This window comes from Notamacropus eugenii, chromosome 7 (genome assembly GCF_028372415.1).
Source record: "Notamacropus eugenii isolate mMacEug1 chromosome 7, mMacEug1.pri_v2, whole genome shotgun sequence".
Classification (NCBI taxonomy): domain Eukaryota; kingdom Metazoa; phylum Chordata; class Mammalia; order Diprotodontia; family Macropodidae; genus Notamacropus; species Notamacropus eugenii.
Window position 1 is genome coordinate 89,543,375 of NC_092878.1, and position 6,793 is coordinate 89,550,167.

The 6,793-nt window shown below is 37.1% G+C and overlaps 1 pseudogene; it reads right to left on the bottom strand.

The window, feature by feature from the left end:
• Positions 1-524: 524 nt before the first annotated feature.
• On the bottom strand, positions 525-1,497 carry LOC140513171 (small ribosomal subunit protein eS24 pseudogene; annotated as a pseudogene).
• Positions 1,498-6,793: the final 5,296 nt, after the last annotated feature.

Below are 6,793 nucleotides of genomic sequence, written 5' to 3' on the forward strand. Positions count from 1 at the left end.
TACTAAGATATTTGTCTTTATCCATTGGTCTGTTATATACAACCTCAACATACAACCTCAAAGCCTTCAGACTCTATCTTTCCTTGTAGTACATTATGAATCTTGCACTCATGAACCATAATGGACTTTAAACTGTCTCTCCCCAAAATGATATATTTCCTATCACAATTATTGTATTGGTATTATATTTTTAATAAAAGAATAGTTTTCAAGTACATGGAATCATTATCATCATCATCATCATTCAAAATCCATGATTTCATTATTGTGGGGGATCTGTCATTGAGGAAACTCCATCTCCCAATGTATTTTAGTATCTGCTCCTGTACTTCATCTTCTGAGAGAACTTCTTAGTGTACTGTGAAGTTATGTGACTTTTGTTATTGTTGTTCAGTCATTTCAGTCATATCTGTCTCATCATAGCCCCATTTTGGGAGTTTTCTTGGAAGCAATACTTATTTTTTAATAAATTAACTTATATTCATTTATATCACCAAATGTTAAATACTTTTAGCATCAACTCATTTTTTTTGAAGTTTTTACAGTTTATTTATGCTCTGACGAAAAATAATCTTCACAGATAAACAACATCCATAGTGCCTTTTATTCCTTCTTTTTGCCAGCACCGACATTTGCCTTTGCAGTACCCCTGACTTTCTTCATTCTGTTCTTGCGTTCCTTTTGATGCTTTCTTGATGTCTTTTTCTTCTCATACAGGCCATGCCTTGCAAGTCTGTGCTTTGGTTCATTTTTCTTTGCATACTCAAGAGAATCATAAATCATGCCAAAGCCTATTGTTTTGCCACCACCAAAATGGGTTCTGAATCCAAAGACAAAAATGACGTCTGGAGTTGTCTTGTACATCTTTGCGAGTTTTTCTCAAATTTCAGTCTTGGGCACTGTGGCCTTTCCAGGATGAAGGGCATCTATAACCATCTGTTTACGCTGAAGAAGTCTCTTTGTCATGAACTTCCTGGTTCTGATGGTTACCGTGTCATTCACTCCTGGTGCGCGGTTCCCGGCTAGTTTCAACATCGGAGCGGACAAGAGGCCTCCAGGAGACGGGCTGAGAGAAGAGTCAAGATCCGAGCCGAAGGATGGCGCAGATAGGAGACAGATGGCGTCTAGAACCCAGGAAGACTCACCATGGTGGCAGCCGGCTCCTCTTGCAGCAGGAGAGGAAAAGGGCCAAGTCATTTTTTTTACAAGTTATCCTTTAGAACATTTTTTTAGGAAAAATGAACATGTATTTAAACACGTGAGAAAATAAAGGAAAAGAAATTTAAAAAAATAGTTGTCCAAGGCTCTTCAAGGTAGAAAACATAGTTTTTGTTCTTCTGACACTGTTTAGTGTTTTTGTCTAGGAAGCCTGTCTCTTTACCTTGGACATTTAGGTTAAAAAAAAGTTAACCATTTCTAAAACTCTCTCTCTCTCTCTCTCTCTCTCTCTCTCTCTCTCATTCTTTACTGACTCAAAATTCTCAACCAAATACAGTGATTTAATCTTCTTTTGTCTTTATATATTCGTAACTGAGATGAGAATTAATTTAAAAAAAATAGGTCATCAGGATTAATCACTAACTTTTCTTATTTCTCCCTTATGACAGAAATATGGAGAAACTATTCTATATTAAGTGATAATAATTATCAACTGTGTAAGAGGATAAGTACACTGGTCTCCAGGAAAAGGGACAATTATATAGAATTTTTGAGGTTTTAATTTTTTGGAGGACAGGTTATCCAGGCAAACAAGGATTCTGAGTATGAACCAGATAAAAACATAATTGGAAAATATTTAATGAAATAAAAATACAGTGGAACACAGATAATATTAATATGTGGTTTTCTAAATTAATACATTGCTTCAGGGATCCTTATTTACAGTTTAGTAGCCCCTATTTCTGTTTTAGTTTCATGCCATTGTTCTAGATGAATTCTTGGATACCTTCCTTCTTTAAGTCTATGGTACTGTGATCTGTGATTAGCCTAAGGGTCCTGGATTTTTGCAGAGATCCCACTTTCCCAGATGAAAGTGACATCTGACTCCTTCAAGTTCTCATAGTACTTTGCCTGGATTTCATTATTTACATTTATTTCACTCACCTTTACATCAAAATCATTGTGTACCTGACCATCCCCTAATGGGAAAGTAAACTTTGAGAACAGGGTCTATGACTTATATTTCATCTATCTCTTGGCATCTGGCATGGTTTGTTGCATATTTAGCAACCTGTATTGGCCCATTCTCTCAACTTCTACTTATACTGGCAGACTGGGTACCGAGAGGGTCTCTGACTACTACTCAGTGTTCTAGGAGATAATCCTAGGGAATTGTAGTTTCTAATGCTATTACTTATAAGGCTGTATCCAGTTTACAATCCCTAATATCAGTCAACAGTTGTTATCAATTATCTTTACAAAATGATAACGTGTTTCAGTGTCGTTGCTGGTGGACCAATCCCCTGCTGAGCTGGATTAAGTATGTGGCTTGGCTTTTGGATTGACCTCTTACTAGATCTGGATGCTGTAGGATGTTAACCATCAGTAGGATCTCTGATTGCTTTAATAGATTTCCTAGGCTCCCTGGTCACTTGAGTAATCACATTCATGGATCCCTTGGTCCCACCAGTTGCCTGAAGACTCTCAACTCAGAATACTTTTTCATTTAAGATCAGAAAAGAAGACACAACAGAAAGAAGTCATGCTCTCAGGGATGCATGGAGGCTGGGTGATAGATAGGGCAGCCTGTATCTTCCCAAAGAGACAACTTAAATCAATCTGCCTCATTTGAACCATGAGGTAGGGAATGGGATGGGGTGGGATGGGGTGGGGAGAACCTAAAGAACTAAGGGACACGTTGATTCTTTTATTTATGAATCCAGTTTTGTTCCAGAGGATTTCACAGTTACTTATTATGAAGCAACAAGTCAAGTTGACAAGCATTTATTAAGGGATTACTGTATGCTGAGCTTTCTCCTAAGCAGTGGGAATGCAAAGGAAGGCAAAAACAATCTGTGCCCTCAAGTAGTTTACATTTAGACGGGGGCAGACAAAATAAGTCACCTTTGCATGGCCAAGATGTATACAGAATAAGTTGGAGGTGATCTTGGAAAAGATGCACCAGCATTGGGGAGTGGGGTGTTGGGAAAGGCTTCTGACAGAAGGCATTATTTGATCTGAGGTTTGAAGGAAGCCAGAAGGGGAGAGACAATAAGGGGAAACATTCCAGGTATGAGGAACAGTCAGTGAAATATTCTAAAGGAGAAGCCAGCAGGTAGACACAAAGAGGGACAGCATTCTAGATATGAGGAACAATTCATGAAAAGGCAAAGGCTTGAGACATGGAGGATAGCATGTAAATAACATTGAGGGGGTAAAATTCCAGTTTACAAATGTCACCTATAAAAGTCAACAGCATCTCTTCCCCTACACACCCAATAAGCAATGTCAGCATTTAATTAGCTTTATAATGATATTGACAAATACCTTTTCTTTTTCCTCTGTTTTCAGAAACTTGATATTTCAGAGACCTCATTTACAAACTAGAAGTAGCTAAAAATTAGTAAAGACCAGGTAGGAAGCAAAACCTTTATTTCTTTTTCTGATTCTTTGATTGTATTAGTAGCACTACATGTTCAGAAAGATACATATCTGAAGATTATTTCAAAATAGAAATAATAATTTTACCTACTTTAGCTTACTGATTGGGTAAATATAATTATAATGTTACAGAATTCTATTCTTTCTTTCTTCCTTGAATATTCTATTTCATAACTATTTATAGAGTAGTTGATGTTTGAGGGATTGTCGTAGAATCATTAGACACTAATACAATGTTGGTGGAACTTTGGATCAGTACAATCATTTTGGAAAGCAATTTGGAGTTATGCAGATAAAGCAATTAAAATGTCTATAACCTTCCACTAAAATGTTTCGAACTTTTCCCCAGAGATTCTATTTCTGGACATTTACTAGAAGGAATTCATTGATAAGAAAATCCCCACAAACATCAAAATTTTTATAGCAGCTCTTTGTAGGGTAGGAAAGAACTGGAAAGTTGATTTCATTAATTGGCAAATGGCTAAATAAATTGTGGCACATGAATGCAATGGATTATTTCTGTGCTGTAAAAAATTTTGAAAGTGATAAACACAAAGAAGCATGGAAAGATTTCTATGAAGTGAAATAGAGAATAGGAAACAGAGCCAATAAACAATACACACAGTTTCCATGGTGTAAAAGGAAAGAACACCAACAAAAATCTTTAAAAAAAGTTGTAAAATTACAAACAATAAGCTTTGCCCCAAGAGATGAGATATGAGAAGACATCTCCCCCAATTGCTTTGCAAAGATGAGAGGTCCATAGGTATAGAATATTGCACATATATTCAGACTGTTTCTATATATTTACCAGGTTTATCTTTTTAAATAATATTTATGTATAAGATGATCTCTTGCAGGGATAAGAGAGAAGAAAGAAATTACTGAAAAAATTCTGGTGATGTAAAAGCAAGAGACATCAATAAAATTTTATCTAAAAAAACAAACAAACAAGGAGGTAGGTATTACTGTACCCTATGGTCTCATTTTAGTCACTTTATGGGCATAATTCCCAGTCTCTTTTCAAAATGGTTGTATTGATTCCAACCAACATCACTTTCATGTTCTAATGATCTTTACATAATCCCCCAAACAGCAACTATTCTATTAAATAGTTATGAAATAGGCTAGACGGGTAGGAATGTGCCAGATTGGGTAAAGGCTGATTGGTAAAGGCCAAATAGAATATTTTGCATCTTCCCCTGGAGATAGTAGGGAACCACTGGGTTTTATTGAGTTGGGAAGGTGACAGGGTCAGAATTGCACTATAGGAAGGTCTCTTTGGTGGCTAAGAGGAAAGATGGACCACAGTGAGGAGAATTTTGAGGCAAGGATACCAACCAGAAGGTTAATGCTAAATATAAGATTAAAAGGAGCTGAACCAGAGTGGTTGTAGTGTCAGAGGAGAGAAAAGGACATATGTCTCTTTGATGTTTTAAAGATAGAATGTTTTAAAAGATGTTTTAAAGATAAAGTCGACATGTTGGATATGAAGGGTGACTAAGAATGAGGAGCTGAGAATGATAACAATGTTGTGAGCATAGGTCGCTGGGAGGATAGTGATGCCCTTGACACAAGGAAGTCAGAAAGAGGAAAGGGTTTGGGGCAAACATAGGTTCAGGTTTGGGCATATTGAGTATCAGTTTTTTAAAGATAGCATTTATATAGTCTTTAAGGTTTGTAAAATGCTTTATAAATATTATCCCATTTTTATCTTCACAATGAACCTAGGAGGTTGATATTATTATTATCTCCATTTTATAGATGAGAAAACTGTGACTTGCCTAAGGGTCACACAGCTAATAACTATCTGAGGCCACATCTGAACTCAAATCTTTCTGATTCCGGGTATCTTACTCTATCCATTGCATCAACTAGCTGTTTGTGGGACATCCAGTTTGAGACATCTTATAGGCCATTGGAGACTCAATGTCAAGAGGGATTTTTGGTCTTCATGGAGATAATCTTTTCATCTGTGGGAGCTGATGAGATCATCAAACAAAAACAAAAAACAGAAGAGGAGAGGGTCCAAGATAGAGCCTTGGGGAACAACCAAAATTAGCATGACCTGGATACTTATCTGGTAAAGGAGACTGAGGGGAAACATTCAGACAGGAAGTAGGGAAACTATGACATAAGTGTCATGAAAGCCTGAACAGGATCGAGAAGGCTGAGAATTGAGAAAAGGACATTAGATCACATCTGAAATTGACTTCCAAAATCCCATTTATTAGACTGGTAACAGAGAACATCCATGCATTCTTCAAGTTCCAGGCTTTCACTGGCCAGTCCTTCAATTACACAAATATTAGTTGCTTTGCAAATGGTAATTGAATTTAATTGAATCAATGTCAGTTGAATAAAGTGGGGAGGGTTACCTCAGTTCTCCCTTTCCAGTTACCTTCTAAGCATCTGTAGTAAAGTTCCACTTTTTCCCAATAGGTTCACATATTCCTGTTGCCCTTTCCTTGTCCAACAGGTACAAGTGAGAATAACCTTATATTTTGATTGCTCTATTAAAAAAAATTGGAACCTCTGACATACATTTCAAAGATGAAGCATAGGGATGCTTTCTGTATTAAGTTGTACAAATAGAACACTTAGATACCTTCAAGTGCTAGAGGAGCTTCCAAAGTGTAGGAGAGAGGGATGGCCTTTGAAGGAATCTTAGAGATTGTGCTTTGTCTGATTCTGGTCTTGTAATGAGAGTCACTTTTCATGATTTTGCTGAATATATGGGGTGGGGATTAGACTTATAATGTTATTATGTAGTAAGCTCCCAGTTGAATAAACTCTTCCACCAATTTAGAGCCTCAGAGTTGGCTTAATCTTATAATTTTTCTTAATCTCTTTGGTCTTGGGGAGAGTTTGTTTACAGAATCAAAAGTTCATAGACTGCTATCTAAGGGGTAAAATGAACCTGTGATCAAATAGGTGTTGGCTGTTCATTTCAAGAACTGAAGACAATGAGCTCTCCTGCGATTACAGTAATGTGTGTTTGTGCTTCGTTGCCGAAGAAGACCATGCCATCAGAGAAATAATGACATCACTTGCACTTGATTTTGTGTTTTTGAGTGAGGGAGGGCTGTGCAAGTCACCAGCCTCACTTCTCCTCCAGAATCACCTGAATCCAGTGACCACATATTCATCAGGATGACTGGAGATGATCTAGGATGAGGCAACTGGGGTTAAG